This window comes from Pristiophorus japonicus, chromosome 13, assembly GCF_044704955.1.
Source record: "Pristiophorus japonicus isolate sPriJap1 chromosome 13, sPriJap1.hap1, whole genome shotgun sequence".
Classification (NCBI taxonomy): domain Eukaryota; kingdom Metazoa; phylum Chordata; class Chondrichthyes; family Pristiophoridae; genus Pristiophorus; species Pristiophorus japonicus.
This window is the reverse complement of record NC_091989.1, coordinates 189870725-189887718: the sequence shown is the minus strand read 5'-3', so window position 1 is coordinate 189887718 and position 16994 is coordinate 189870725.

The following is a 16994-nucleotide window of genomic DNA, read 5'->3' as shown; positions in this document are numbered from 1 at the left end:
GACAAGGTGGATGCAGAGAGGATGTTTGCACTGATGGGGGAGACTAGAACTAGAGGGCATGATCTTAGAATAAGGGGCCGCCCATTTAAAACTGAGATGAGAAATTTCTTCTCTCAGAGGGTTGTAAATCTGTGGAATTCACTGCCTCAGAGAGCTGTGGAAGCTGGGACATTGAATAAATTTAAGACAGAAATAGACAGTTTCTTAAGTGATAAGGGGATAAGGGGTTATGGGGAGTGGGCAGGGAAGTGGACCTGAGTCCATGATCGGATCAGCCATGATCGTATTGAATGGTGGAGCAGGCTCGAGGGGCCTTATGGCCTACTCCTGTTCCTAATTCTTATGTTCTCTTCCACGTATTTGACGGCCGCCTGAACACCTCCTTCCCGTGTTCCTGTTCCAAGCTCGAGAGAAAGAAAATTCCTTTGTTCGAAGTTCTTACACTTCTCAAAGAAATGATCCCGGTTAACAGCCAAATGTCCAGTTGTGTTTGGTCAGGTATCACGTGACCATTTGCAGTGATTGGCCAACTCGAATGTCCTTCAACATGCCTCCTCCTGTTTGAATTACAACTGTTCGTAGAGCCCCTCCCGCGAAGTTACTTTCAAACAAGCCTTCAATGTGACTCCAGACCGACAGCGATGTTCTGGCCGACATGTGACTCCAACCACTCAGTTGTACCGAAACTGTTGTAAAGACCGTGGCCTGCTGTGGATCAGCACCGCCTTCACACGGGCAATGAGGGACGGTCAATAAACATCGGCCCTGACGGCGGTGCCCACATCCAGTGAACGGATTTTTAAAAAGCCAGCAATTAGGAAAGCAACTGATACTTTGGCCTTTATTGACAGGGAGTTGGAGTATAAGAGTCGGAAGTCTTGCTGCAGTTATCGAGGGCCTTGGTGAGACCACACCTGGAGTACTGTGCAGAAACAGAACATGCCGGAAGCACTCCGCAGGCCAGTTCAGACGAAGGGTCTCAGACCTGACACGTTAACTGTCTCTCTCTCCACGGATACTGCCTGGTCGCTCAGTGTTTCCTGTATTTTCTGTTTGTGTTTCGGATTTCAGCATCCGCAGTATTTTGCCATTGTAGTACTGTGCACAATTCTGTTCTCCTTACCGTATACTTGCCTTGGAGGCGGTGCAATGAAGGTTCACTATATTGATTCCTGACATGAGACAGCTGTATTATGAGGAGAGATTGAGTAGATTGGGCCTATATTCTCTGGAGTTTAGAAGACTGAGAGGTGATCTCATTGAAATGTATAAAATTGTTCGAAGACTTGACAGGGTAGATGCTGAGAGGCTGTTACACAACCTCAGGACGTCTCAAAGCGCTTTCCAGCCAGTGAAGTACTTTTGGAGTGTAGTCACTGCTGTAATGTGGGAAACGCGGCAGTCAATTTGCGCACAGCAAGCTCCCACACACAGCAATGTGATAATGACCAAATAATCTGTTTTTGTGATGTTGATTGAGGGATAAATATTGGTCCCAGGACACCGGGGATAACTCCCCCTGATCTTCTTCGAAATAGTGCCATGGGATCTTTTACATCCACCTGAGAGAGCAGACGGGGCCTCGGTTTAACGTCTCATTCGAAGGACAGCACCTCCGACAGTGAGGCAGTACTAGCCCTGGGGGCGTCGCTGTGGATTGTGGGCTCCAGTCTCTGGGGAAGGTTTGAAAACACAATCTTTAGACTCACGGACCCAGAAGCGAGACACTGCCCACCGAGCCATGGCTGAACCGAAGCAAGAGCTGTCCAAAAACAAAAAAAGAAACTGGATTTCTTGTGAGAATATTTGACAGAAACATGTTTTTGTATGGCAGCCCCGCTGTGTTGCACAAGATACATCTGTCATGTTTCTGTAAAAATATCGTTCTCAGTAAAATAAAGCATGATGGATGGTGGTCTGCCAGTTCCCGTAGCAGCTGCTTGACTCCTCACCACCAGAGCAAAAGCCTGAGTTCCATTCAAGACCACCGCAGGGAACCCGTTTGTCGAACTTGCCTGCCTCGGGTCGGTGTGTTTATTTGGTCATCAGCCAAGAAAGAAAGAACGACTTGGATTTATATAGCGCCTTTCACGACCATCAGACATCCCAAAGCGCTTTCCAGCCAGTGAAGTACTTTTGGAGTGTAGTCACTGTTGTAATGTGGGAAACGCAGCAGCCAATATGCGCACAGCAAGCTCCCACACACAGCAATGTGATAATGACCAGATAATCTGCTTTAGTGATGTTGATTGAGGGATAAATATTGGCCCTAGGACACCGGGGATAACTCCCCTGCTCTTAGAACATAAGAACATAAGAATTAGGAACAGGAGTAGGCCATCTAGCCCCTCGAGCCTGTTCCGCCATTCAACAAGATCATGGCTGATCTGGCTGTGGACTCAGCTCCACTTACCCGCCCGCTCCCCATAACCTTTAATTCCCTTATTGGTTAAAAATCTATCTATCTGTGACTTGAATACATTCAATGAGCTAGCCTCAACTGCTTCCTTGGGCAGAGAAATCCACAGATTCACAACCCTCTGGGAGAAGAAATTCCTTCTCAACTCGGTTTTAAATTGGCTCCCCCGTATTTTGAGGTTGTGCCCCCTAGTTCTAGTCTCCCCGACCAGTGGAAACAACCTCTCTGCCTCTATCTTGTCTATCCCTTTCATTATTTTAAATGTTTTTATAAGATCACCCCTCATCCTTCTGAACTCCAATGAGTAAAGACCCAGTCCACTCAATCTATCATCATAAGGTAACCCCCTCATCTCCGGAATCAGCCTAGTGAATCATCTCTGTATCCCCTCCAAAGCTAGTATATCCTTCCTTAAGTAAGGTGACCAAAACTGCACGCAGTACTCCAGATGCGGCCTCACCAATACCCTGTACAATTGCAGCAGGACCTCCCTGCTTTTCTACTCCATCCCTCTCACAATGAAGGCCAACATTCCAGTCGCCTTCCTGATTACCTGCTGCACCTGAAAATTAACTTTTTGGGATTCATGCACAAGGACCCCCAGGTCCCTCTGCACCTCAGCATGTTGTAATTTCTCCCCATTCAAATAATATTCCCTTTTACTGTTTTTTTTCCCAAGGTGGGTGACCTCACATTTTCCGACATTGTATTCCATCTGCCAAACCTTAGCCCATTCGCTTAACCTATCTAAATCACTTTGCAGCCTCTCTGTGTCCTCCACACAACCCGCTTTCCCACTAATCTTTGTGTCATCTGCAATTTTGTTACACTACACTCTGTCCCCTCTTCCAGGTCATCTATATATATTGTAAACAGTTGTGGTCCCAGCACCGATCCCTGTGGCACACCACTAACCACCGATTTCCAATCCGAAAAGGACCCATTTATCCAGACTCTCTGCTTTCTGTTCATCAGCCAATTCTCTATCCATGCTAATACATTTCCTCTGACTAAGCGTACCTTTATCTTCTGTAGTAACCTTTTGTGTGGCAACTTATCGAATGCCTTTTGGAAATCTAAATACACCACATCCATCGGTACACCTCTATCCACCATGCTCATTATATCCTCAAAGAATTCCAGTAAATTAGTTAAACATGATTTCCCCTTCATGAATCCATGTTGTGTCTGCTTGATTGCACTATTCCTATCTAGATGTCCCGCTATTTCTTCCTTAATGATAGCTTCAAGCATTTTCCCCACTACAGATGTTAAACCAACCGGCCTATAGTTACCTGCCTTTTGTCTGCCCCCTTTTTTAAACAGAGGCGTTACATTAGCTGCTTTCCAATCCGCTGGTACCTCCCCAGAGTCCAGAGAATTTTGGTAGATTATAACGAATGCATCTGCTATAACTTCCGGCATCTCTTTTAATACCCTGGGATGCATTTCATCAGGACCAGGGAACTTGTCTACCTTGAGTCCCATTAGCCTCTCCAGCACTATCCCCCTAGTGATAGTGATTGTTTCAAGGTCCTCCCTTCCCACATTCCTGTGACCAGCAATTTTTGGCATGGATTCTGTGACTTCCACTGTGAAGACCGAAGCAAAATAATTGTTTAAGGTCTCAGCCATTTCCACATTTCCCATTATTAAATCCCCCTTCTCATCTTCTAAGGGACCAACATTTACTTTAGTCACCTTTTCCATTTTATATATCGGTAAAAGCTTTTACTATCTGTTTTTATGTTTTGCGCAAGTTTACCTTCGTAATCTATCTTTCCTTTCTTTATTGCTTTCTTGGTCATTCTTTGCTGTTGTTTAAAATTTTCCCAATCTTCTATTTTCCCACTAACCTTGGCCACCTTATACGCATTGGTTTTTAATTTGATACTCTCCTTTATTTCCTTGGTTATCCACGACTGGTTATCCCTTCTCTTACCGCCCTTCTTTTTCACTGGAATATCCGACTCTCTGCTTCCTGTCTGCCAACCAGTTCTCTATCCACGTCAGTACATTTACCCCAATACCATTTGCTTTAATTTTGCACACTAATCTCTTGTGTGGGACCTTGTCAAAAGCTTTTTGAAAGTCCAAATACACCACATCCACTGGTTCTCCCTTGTCCACTCTACTAGTTACATCCTCAAAAATTCCAGAAGATTTGTCAAGCATGATTTCCCTTTCATAAATCCATGCTGACTCGGACCGATCCTGTTACTCCTTTTCAAATGCGCTGCTATTTCATCTTTAATAATTGATTCCAACATTTTCCCCATTAGCGATGTTAGGCTAACTGGCCTATGACAAATCATGGGCACTTTACTCGGGAGACACAGCAAAGTTTTTGTTTTTCAAATGATTTATTTGTGCGATGTGCGCAATGCTGGTAAAGGCCACATTTATTGTCCATTCCCACAGACCTTGAGAAGTTAAAGGTGAACTATCAGAGTCTTTGTGGTGCTGGTGATCCCATGGTGATGTTGGGTAGGGACCTTGTCAGGGTTTGACGGCAATGGATCACGAGGCAGATGAAATGAGAGAAGGGTCAGTAACCTCACATTACATCAACAACGCCACACATTTCTACATTGCCTTTAATGTGGCCTTTTGGCCAATTACCTTAAATCTGTGTCCTCTGCTTACCGACCCTTCTGCCAGTGGAAACAGTTTCTCCCTAATTGCTCTATCAAAACCTCTCATAACTTTTGAACACATCTACTAACTCTCCTCATAACATTCTCTGCTCCAAGGAGAACTGTCCCTGGTACAGCAGTAACAACTTGCCTTTAAGGAGATATTTCACAACTCTCAAGAAAAATATATTCCAGTGAAGAGAAAAGATAGCCATCCGTGGCTAACTAAAGAAATAAAGGACGGTATCCAATTAAAAACAAGGGCATACAAAGTGGTCAAAACTAGTGAGAGGACAGAAGGCTGGGAAGCTTTTAAAAGCCAACAAAGAATAACTAAAAAAATGATTAAAAAAGGGAAGATAGACTATGAAAGTAAACTAGCACAAAATATAAAAACAGATAGCAAGAGTTTCTATAGGTATATAAAAAGGAAAAGAGTGGCTAAAGTAAATGTTGGTCCCTTACAGGACGAGACCGGGGAATTAGTAATGGGGAACATGGAGATGGCAGAATCTCTGAACAAATATTTTGTATCAGTCTTTACAGTAGAAGACACTAACAATATTCCATCAGCGGATAGTCAAGGGGCTATAGGGGGGGAGGAACTTAACACAATCACAATCACTAAGGAGGTGGTACTCAGTAAGATAATGGATCTAAAGACAGATAAATCCCCTGGACCTGATGGCTTGCATCCTAGGGTCTTAAGAGAAGTAACGGCAGGGATTGTGGATGCATTGGTTGTAATTTACCAAAATTCCCTGGATTCTGGGGAGGGCCCGGCAGATTGGAAAACTGCAAATGTAACACCCCTATTTAAAAAAGGAGGCAGACAAAAAGCAGGCAACTATAGACCAGTTAGCCTAACATCTGTGGTTGGGAAAATGTTGGAGTCCATTCTTAAAGAAGCAGTAGCAGGACATTTGGAAAAGCAAAAGTTGGTCAGGCAGAGTCAGCATGGATTTATGAAGGGGAAGTCACGTTTGACAAATTTGCTGGAATTCTTTGAGGATGTAATGAACAGGATGGATAAAGGGGAACCAGTGGATGTGGTGTATTTGGACTTCCAGAAAGCATTTGACAAGATGCCACATAAAAGGTTACTGCACAAGATAAAAGTTCACAGGCTTGGGGATAATATATTAGCATGGATAGAGGATTGGCTAACTAACAGAAAACAGAGAGTCGGGATAAATGGTTCATTCTCAGGTTGGCAACCAGTAACTAGTGGGGTGCCGCAGGGATCAGTGCTGGGACCCCCAACTATTTACAATCTATATTAACAACTTGGAAGAAGGGACCAAGTGTAATGTAGCCAAGTTTGCTGATGGTACAAAGATGGGAGGAAAAACAATGTGTGAGGAGGACACAACAAATCTGTAAAAGGACACAGACAGGCTAAGTGAGTGGGCAAAAATTTGGCAGATGGAGTATAATGTTGGAAAGTGTGAGGTCATGCACTTTGGCAGAAATATCAAAGAGCAAGTTATTATTTACATGGAGAAAGATTGCAAAGTGCCGCAGTACAGCGGGACTTGGGAATACTTGTGCATGAAACACAAAAGGATAGTATGCAGGTACAGCAAGTGATCAGGAAGACCAATGGAATGTTGGCCTTTACTGCAAAGGGGATGGAGTATAAAAGCCGGGAAGTCTTGCTACAGTTATACAGAGTATTGGTGAGGCCACACCTGGAATACTGCATGCAGTTTTGGTTTCCATATTTATGAAAGGATATACTTGCTTTGGAGCCAGTTCAGAGAAGGCTCACTAGGTTGATTCCGGGGATGAGGGGGTTGACTTATGAGGAAAGGTTGAGTAGGTTGGGCCGCTACTCATTGGAATTCAGAAGAATGAGAGGTGATCTTATCAAAACGTATAAGATTATGAGGAGGCTTGACAAGGTGGATGCAGAGAGGATGTTTCCACTGATGGGGAGACTAGAACTAGAGGGCACGATCTTAGAATAAGGGGCCGCCCATTTAAAACTGAGATGAGGAGAAATGTCTTCTCTCAGGGGGTTGTAAATCTGTAGAATTCGCTGCCTCAGAGAGCTGTGAAAGCTGGGACATTGAATATATTTAAGACGGAAATAGACAGTTTCTTAAACGTTAAGGGGATAAGGGATTATGGGGAGTGGGCAGGGAAAGTGGAGCTGAGTCCATGATCAGATCAGCCATGATCTTATTAAATGGCGGAGCAGGCTCGAGGGGCCGTATGACCTAATCCTGCTCCTATTTCTTATGTTCTTATGTTTAACATAGTAAACCATCCTAAGGCACTTCTCAGGAACGATACCGAGCCACACAAGGAGATAGTAGAGTCTTAAAAGTAAGAGAGAGAGGAAGAGACATTTAGGGAGGGTATTCCAGAGCTTGGGGCCCAGGCAGCTGAAGGCACGGTCGCTGATGGACGCACAAGGGATACTCGTGACTTGTGGAATAGAATCAGGAATAAGCTTTTCACACAAAGAGGAGTGGAAATCTGGAACTTTTTTGCCATAAAGGTGTGGAAGATGATGGTGAAATTGAGTTTTCCGGATTGAGGTGGACAGATTTTTATTAGGAGAGAACATCCAGGTATTTGGAGCAAAGGTGGATAATTGACGTTTGAGATACATATCAGCCATAAAAGATCTCTGGGGATTATTTTGAGGAAGGACAGGGGAATTGTTCCTGGTGTCCTGACCAATAGCTATCTCTCAACCAATGTCTAAAAGAAACAGATTATCTCGAACGGTTACAGCACAGAAGGATGCCATTCGGCCCATCGAGCCCGTGCCGACTCTCTGCAAGAGCACCTCAGCCAGTCCCCCTCCCCCGCCCTTTCCCTGTAGCCCTGCATATTATTTTCCTTCAGGTTCTTATCCAACTCCCTTTTGAAAGCAATGATTGAGTCTGTCTCCACCGCCCTCTCAGGCAGTGCATTTAAGTTTTTCCTCATGTCGCCTTTGATTCTTCTGCCAATCGCCTTAAATCTGTGTCCTCTGGTTCCCGACCCTTCCACTAATGGGTACAGTTTCTCTCGATCTACTCTATCCAGACCCCTCATGATTTTGAACACCTCGATCAAATCTCCTCTCAACCTTCTCTGCTCGAAGGAGAACAAACCCCAGCTTCTCCAGTCTATCCCCGTAGCTGAAGTCCTTCATCCTGGGAACTATTCTTGTAAATCTTTTCTGCATCCTCTCTAAGACCTTCACATCTTTCTGAAAGTGTGGTGTCCAGAATTGGACTCAATACTCCAGTTGAGGCCAAAGCAGTACTTTAGTGTCAGTCGTGGTCAGTGGGTAGTACCCTTGCCTTTACATCTGAAGATTGAGGGTTCAAGTCCCACTCCAGGGACTGGAGCACAAAAAATATCGAAGCTGACATTCCAGAGGCTGCACTGTCAGAGGTGCTGTCTTTTGGATAAGACGCTAAATCGAGGCCCTGTCTGCTCTCTCATGTGGATGTAAAAGATCCCATGGCACAATTTCAAAGAAGAGCAGCAAAGTTATGTCTGGGGCCAATATTTATCTTTCATTCAATATCACAGAAACACATTATCTGGTCATTATCACATTACTGTTTGTGGGAGCTTGCTGTGCACAAATTGCCTGCCACGTTTCCCACATTACTGCAGTGACTACATTTCAAAAAGTACTTCATTGGCTGTAACGCACTTTGAGACGTCCGGTGGATGCTATATAAATCCAAGTATTTCTTTATAAAGGTTCATCATAACTTCCTTGCTTTTGTAATGGTATGATTATCTGGCCATTATTCATTGCTGTTTGTGGGAGCTTGCTGTGCATAAATTGGCTGCTGCGTTTTCTACATTTCAACAGTGACTGTAATTCAATTAAAATAATTAAATTGCTGAGAAGCGCGTTGGGAATTGCTGAGGTTGTGAAAGATGCTATATAAATGCAAGTTTTTCTCTCTGCCTCAGTGTCCCATTATCTGAACTCACCGAACCTCCAGGAATGGCACATTTGAAGAAGGATTTGTCACGTTCTCAGTTTACCTTCTTCGGTTTAATGCCTTTTGTGAATAGATTGTTTCCACGGTAGCACTCACAATTGCATTTCCATTACCCGCTGCACAAACACAGTGTTCACAGAAGCAAAGTGGCGAGCGTGGATGGGAATTTAAACTCACAGCGTGTCAATGTAAATCTTACCAGCAGGTTAAGTTCGAGAGGGAATCGTTTGCGTACTAATGTGATTTGCACACATTGGCGTTGCATGAAATCACATTTCTGTTAAGGTTAATGTAAAGGAATGGGACTGTGGGGGAAATTGGTAGACATCAAAGTTACATGCAAGGTTTCCTGACAGTGTGTTGCGTCTCACAGAAGGATACGCCAGTTCTAATAGGAAGTAGGTTTCTCAGTGAGAACCTGCCAATGATTAATTCACTGTTTCTGAAGAAAAGAAGAGAAATGGCAACTAGCACCTTGTAAGGAAATCTCTTCAACTCAATGGAATGATTCTCATGATTCGGGCTAAAACGTATTGTCCCAATGCCAGTTTATTACTCAGACGCCAATCGTATAATGACTATTGCGGTTATACAATAGACTCGGACACTCTGGTTCCCTGCAGACCCAAGGTGCAGATCAAGCTCAGTCTCTGTAGGTGTTGGACCTCTGACCCTCCCGGGAGCTCTCGCTACAGGAAGGCTACCTGTATTTTGTCACAAGTTCAAAAATCGTCCAGCCATCCTTAAAGTACCCTCCCCATTACTGTGAGACTGAGGCAAATGGAATGTTGGCCTTTATTGCAAGCGGGATAGAGTATAAAAGCAGAGAAGTCCTGCTACAACTGTTCAGGGTATTGGTGAGGCCGCATCTGGAGTACTGCGTATAGTTTTGGTCTCCGTATTTAAGGAAGGATATACTTGCTTTGGAGGCTATTCAGAGAAGGTTCACTGGGTTGATTCCTGAGATTAGGGGGTTGACTTATCAAGAAAGATTGAGCAGGTTGGGCCTATACTCATTGGAGTTTAGAAGATTAGGGGTGACCTTATTGAAACTTATAAGATAATGAGGGGTCTCGACAAGGTGGAAGCAGAGAGGATATTTCCACTCATAGGGGAAACTAAAACTAGGGACATTGTCTCAGAATAAGGGGCTGCCCATTTAAAACTGAGATGAGGAGGAATTTCTTCTCTTAGAGGGTTGTAAATCTGTGGAATTCTCTGCCCCAGAGAGCTGTGGAGGCTGGGTCATTAAATATATTTAAGGTGGAGATAGACAGATTTTTGAGTGAAAAGGGAGTCAAGGGTTAACGTGAGTGGGTGGGGAAGTGGAGTTGAGGCCAAGATCAGATCTGCCATGATCTTGCTGAATGGCGGAGCAGGCTCGAGGGGCCAAATGGCCCACTCCTGCTCCTATTTCTTATCGCATGATGCCCAGAATGTATATTGAAGTGAGGTTCCTTCTCACCAAACCTCCAGGCCTGACATAATGGCCCTCGTGACGGTTCAACTATTAATCAGTTTAACCTGGCATCCTGCCTTAACATTACAAAAGGAATGGGATGACCTGGATAATCCCAGACAGTTAATGTGATACTGCTTGGGGGCTTCCATTGTTCTGGCCAATTCCTGATACTCGCACCTCACATGGAATGTATCCAACCTGTCTATATGCTCCTTCCCATTGTCCCGACTAACCTCCAATATTAACCTATCCCAATCAGACAATGACCTCTGACACAGAAACAAGTACCAGCACACCTCATGAAGGAAATGCTGCCATGATGAATAAATATGTTTTCCTCCCCTCTAATTTCCTCCTGTGCCAGCAGTGGCTCATTGGGCTGCACTCTTGCTATCTCAGTCTGAAGGTTGTGGGTTCGAGCCCCACTTCAGCACATTATCCAGGCTGACACTCCCAGGGCAGTGCTGAGGGAGTGCTGCACTGTCGGAGGGGCCGCCTTTCGGATGAGACATTAAACTGAGGCCCCGTCTGTTCTCTCAGGTGGACGTAAAAGATCCCATGGCAGTGTTTTGAAGAAGAGCAGGGAAATTATCCCCGGTGTCCTGGCCCAATATTTATCAACAGACATCGCTAAAAAAAATACACAATCTGGTCATTATCACATTGCTGCTTGTGGGAGCTTGCTAAAAACATAAGAACATAAGAAATAGGAGCAAGAGTCGGTCATTTGGCCCCTCGAGCCTGCTCCACCATTCCATAAGATCATGGCTGATCTGATCATGGACTCAGCTCCACTTCCCTGCCCGCTCCCCATAACCCTTTATTCCCTTATCGCTCAAACATCTGTCGAACTCCGCCTTAAATATATTCAATGACCCAGCCTCCACAGCTCTCTGGGGCAGAGAATTCCACAGATTTACAACCCTCTGAGAGAAGAAATTCCTCCTCGTCTCAGTTGCTGTGTGTAAATTGGCTGCCGCGTTTCCTACATTGCAACAATGACTACACTTCACCCAGAGAGTGGTGGAATTCTCTACCACAGAAAGTAGTTGAGGCCAATTCACTAAATATATTCAAAAAGGAGTTAGATGAGGTCCTTACTACTCGGGGGATCAAGGGGTATGGGGAGAAAGCAGGAATGGGGTACTGAAGTTGAATGTTCAGCCATGAACTCATTGAATGGCGGTGCAGGCTAGAAGGGCCGAATGGCCTACTCCTGCACCTATTTTCTATGTTTCTATGTTTCTAAGTACTTCATTGGCTGCAAAGCAAGTTGAGATGTCCGGTGGTCGTGAAAGGTGCTATAGAAATGCAAGACTTTCGTTCTTTGATGAAGTCAGGATTGAGGTTGCCTGCAACGATTGCCGTTTCCCAATGACCATCCCTCGGGTACGGTGGCCTGTTGTCAATCTGTGCTGAGCAGGAAACAGTTCTGCCAGGACAGGAAAGGGGAGGGGCAGCGGGGGGGGGCGTTGCCAACCCTCCAGGACTGCCCTGGAGTCTCCAGCAATTGACGATCAATGCTCTGTGTAATATGAGCGATAAATCGTAGGCATTACAGAACAATATGCATATTTTTTCACCCCTTCATTTATTAATTATAAATGTATTGGAGATGGGGGAAAGAAGGCTGTTTGATTTGGGGCGGGTGGGAGGTCATGTGATGGCGCCTCCAGGAACCAGTTCAAGCAGAGTTGGCAACCTTAGGGGAGGGGGGCGGAGCTGAGGAGGAAAGTGGATTCAGTTTAACACAGCAACCACTTAACCACTTAGCACCAATAACTGGGAGCCTTCCTAAGCTGCTAAGAAAGAAAGACGTGCATTTCTATAGTGCCTATCACAACCACCGGATGTCCCGAAGTGCTTTACAGCCAATGAAATAATTTTTTTGGAGTGTAGTCTCTGTTGTAATGTGGGAACAGGCTGTGAATTTGCGCACAGCAAGCTCCCACAAACAGCAATGTGATAATAACCAGATAATCTGTTTTAGTGATGTTGATTGAGGGATAACTCCCCTGCTCTTCCTCAAAATAGCGCCGTGGGATCTTTTACATCGACCTCCGACAGTGCAGCACTCCCTCAGTACTGCCCCTCCGACAGTGCAGCACTCCCTCAGTACCGCTCCTCCGACAGTGCGGCACTCCCTCACTACTGCCCCTCCCACAGTGCAGCACTCCCTCAGTACTGCCCCTCTGACAGTGCGGTGCTCCCTCAGTACTGCCCCTCTGACAATGCAGCACTCCCTCAGTACTATCCGTCCGACAGTGCGGCACTCCCTCAGTACCGCTCCTCCGACAGTGCGGCACTCCCTCACTACTGCACTGGGAGTGTCAGCCTAGATTTATGTGCTCGAGTCCCTGGTGAGGGAGTGACCCGCTGAGCCACTAGCTGACAGAGAGATGGAGTGAAGTGAGTGTGTGCAGGCAAGTGGTTCGGCTTTGATATGCCTGCAGCTTGTGCTGTGTCAAGGAGTCATAGAGCTCGAGACTCAAACTATTCCCTGGGATAGATGATTCAAATAGAAACCCTTTGGGTCTTCGACCGAGGTCAGTACAGAGCCTGCATCAGGTGTACAAGACAATCCAAATCCTTGTCGCAGATTGAATTATGTAAATGAGCAGAGTTGATGTATTCAGCAGAATGTACAATATCTATGATTAATATCCCATAGCTACAGCCCTCATATTGGCTAAAGAATCCCACATTTTTTGTTCTCTTTAATCATTCACAGGATGTGGGCATCGCTGGCAAGGCCAGCATTTATTGCCCATCCCTAATTGCCCTTCAACAACGCAGTGTCTCGCTGGGCCGTCTCAGAGGGCAGTTAAGAGCCAACCACATTGCTGTGGGTCTGGAGTCACATATCGGCCCAGACCGGGTAAGGGCGGCAGACTTCCTTCCCTAAAGGGACATCAGTGAACCAGATGGGTTTTTACGACAATCTGGTAGTTTCTGTCACTATTACTGATACTGGCTTTTTATTCCAGATTTATTTAATTTACTGAATTTAAATTCCCCAGCTGCCGTGGGAACTTACTCTCTGGATCATTAGTCCCGGCCTCGGGATTACTAGTCCGGTAACATAGCCACATGTTCCCTTTAAACAAATATCTGAGACGTACCACGTGGCTGATCAGGGGTTGAGTTGCTGTGCAAGACGTGTTGTATATTATTGTGAACGGCGGTACTTCAAGGCAGGCTCCTGGCACACGACACTGGCACCATTTGCCCCTCCGCCCTCAGCAGATCCAGCAGAGCCTGAGCTCATTTCCTCGCCCCCTCGCTGCACGATAGCCGCTGGAACGGTTCGGCACAGACTGCACGCCTCTCGAGCAAACCCCCCACAGCGCGGCAGAGGCTCACTGAGTGACTGAACTGGCGTTCGGAGAAACGGAAGGCCGTGGGGGGGGAGGGGGGGAGTCGGGGGGGGGGAGGGAGGAATAATCTCGCCTCGGTGGGTCTTTTTCGCCCCTCAAACTGAAACCTCGGCGGCTGCCATTCCCACTGCTCAAATTATTTTAGTCCTGTCGTAAAGATCATAAAATTCCTCAGCTATCTGGGGAAATTCAGGGGGAATGTGCAACTCACTGCCACAGGGAGTGGTTGAGGCAAATAGTATCGAGGCATTTAAGGGAGGGAATAGAGGGTTATGTGGATAGATTTACAACAAGAACAATAACGTGTATTTATATAGCACCTTTAACGTAGTGAAACGTTCCCCGGGCGCTTCACAGGAGTATTATGGGCAAAGAAATTTGACACCGAGCCACGTAAGGAGACATTAGGGCAGGTGACCAAAAGCTTGGTCAAAGAGGCAGGTTTTAAGGAACGCCTTGAAGGAGGAAAGAGAGGTAGGGAGATTTAGGCAGGGATTTAGATGAGGAAAGACGGGAGGAGGCTCGAGTGGAGCATAAACGCCGGCATGGACTGGTTGGATCGAAGGCCTGTTTCTGGGCTGTATATCCAGTGTAATCCGATGTAATATCTTTGGACAACAAGGAAAGCCACATTAAATGTACCTCAGAGGACAGACCGGTCTGGATCCTTCCTACCCTCCCCCCGCCCTGTCAAACTGCCCCCACCCCTCCCACCCTCCAACACAATTCCATCTCAACCCCGAACCTAACTGAAAATCGCCACTCGCTCACCCTGCAGGCATGTCAATTCATGGAGCTTGGATATTTAATCATCCTCTCAATTAGCTGATAAGGCTCCTTAGAATAATTGAGCACGGTGTGAATTTATTAAAGCTGGCCATCTACTTCACTCCTTCCTGCGATCTACTTTCTCCTCACGTTCTCCCCGAATGTTACAGCACCACGCAGGATTTATTTTGTCCTTTGCAGTGTTGGAAACATGCAACAGATCCTGAAACGCCAAGTGAGGATAGGCGTGTGAGGAATCGCGAGCTCCCGGTGTGGGGGGAGCTGGTACAGTCAGTGATGGGCACCTATCACAGCAGGAGGCTGGCAGCTCACAGTGCCAATAGGGCGCGAGTATTTGTGGCCATTCATTACCTACAGAGCCAATAGGGCGTGTGTACCTGTGGCCATTCATTACCCACAGTGCCAATAGGGCGCGAGTATTTGTGGCCGTTCATTACCTACAGAGCCAATAGGGCGTGTGTACCTGTGGCCATTCATTACCCACAGTGCCAATAGGGCGCGAGTATCTGTGGCCATTCATTACCTACAGAGCCAATAGGGTGCGAGTATCTGTGGCCATTCACTACCCACAGTGCCAATAGGGCGCGAGTATTTGTGGCCATTCATTACCCACAGTGCCAATAGGGCGCGAGTATTTATGGCCATTTATTACCCACAGTGCCAATAGGGCGCGAGTATCTGTGGCCATTTCATTACCCACAGAGCCAATAGGGCGCGAGTATCTGTGGCCATTCATTACCCACAGTGCCAATAGGGTGCGAGTATCTGTGGCCATTCATTACCCACAGTGCCAATAGGGTGCGAGTATCTGTGGCCATTCATTACCTACAGAGCCAATAGGGCGCGTGTATCTGTGGCCATTCATTACCCACAGTGCCAATAGGGCATGTGTACCTGTGGCCATTCATTACCTACAGAGCCAATAGGGCGCGAGTATCTATGGCCATTCATTACCCACAATGCCAATAGGGCGCGAGTATCTATGGCCATTCATTACCCACAATGCCAATAGGGCGCGAGTATCTATGGCCATTCATTACCCACAGTGCCAATAGGGCGCGAGTATTTGTGGCCATTCATTACCCACAGTGCCAATAGGGCGCGAGTATTTGTGGCCATTCATTACCCACAGTGCCAATAGGGCGCGAGTATTTGTGGCCATTCATTACCCACAGTGCCAATAGGGCGCGAGTATCTATGGCCATTCATTACCTACAGTGCCAATAGGGCGCGAGTATCTATGGCCATTCATTACCCACAATGCCAATAGGGCGCGAGTATCTATGGCCATTCATTACCCACAATGCCAATAGGGCGCGAGTATCTGTGGCCATTCATTACCCACAATCGCTGCACGTTCAGAGGAGGTGATTTGCACCAAGGGGGAGTGCGGTATCTGCCTTCACTGAACTGTCTCTGCATTTCTTGTAAATGTTGACTCTTTTATTATCTACTGTGTAATAATTGTGTTCCGTCTCTCATATCGCAGTCTCTCGCTCTATCTTTCCTTCTCACTCTATGCAATCTCGATCTCTCTCTATTTCCATCTCTCTACTCCCAGTCTCTCTCTCTCTCTCTATTCCGAGTCTCTCTCTCTCTCTCTCTCTCTATTCCCACTCTCCCTCTCTCTCTCTCTCTCGTCCCTCTCTCTCCCTCTCTCTATTCCACTCTATTTCCACTGGCTCTCTATTCCCACTCTCCCTCTCTCTATTCCCACTCTCGCTCTCTCTCTCTATTCCCACTCTCTCTCTCTCTCTCTATTCCCACTCTCTCTCTCTCTCTCTATTCCCACTCTCTCTCTCTCTCTCTATTCCAATTCTTTCTCTCTCTCTCTATTCCCTCTCTCTCCCTCCCTCTATTCCCCCCTCTCTCTCTCTCTCTATTCCCACTCTCTCTCTCTCTCTCTCTATTCCCAGTCGCCCTCTCTCTCTCTATTCCCATTCTCTCTCTCTCTCTCTCTATTCCCAATCCCTCTCTCGCTCTCTCTCTCTCTCTATTCCCACTCTCTCTCTCAATTCCACTCTCTCTCTCTCTCTCTCTCTCTCTATTCCCACTCTCTCTCCCTCTCTCTCTCTATTCCCACTCTCTCTCTCTCTCTATTCCCAGGCTCTCTTTCTCTCTATTCCCACTCTCACTCTCTCTCTATTCCCACTCTCTCTCTCTCTCTCTCTCTCTCTAGTCCCACTCTCTCTCTCTCTCTCTCCCTATTCCCACTCTCTCTCTCTCTCTCCCTCTCTACTCCCACACTCCCTCTATTCCCATTCTCTCTCTCTCTCCGACAGTACAGCACTCCCTCGGTACTGCCCTTCCGACAGTGCGGCGCTCCCTCAGTACTGCCCCTCCGAC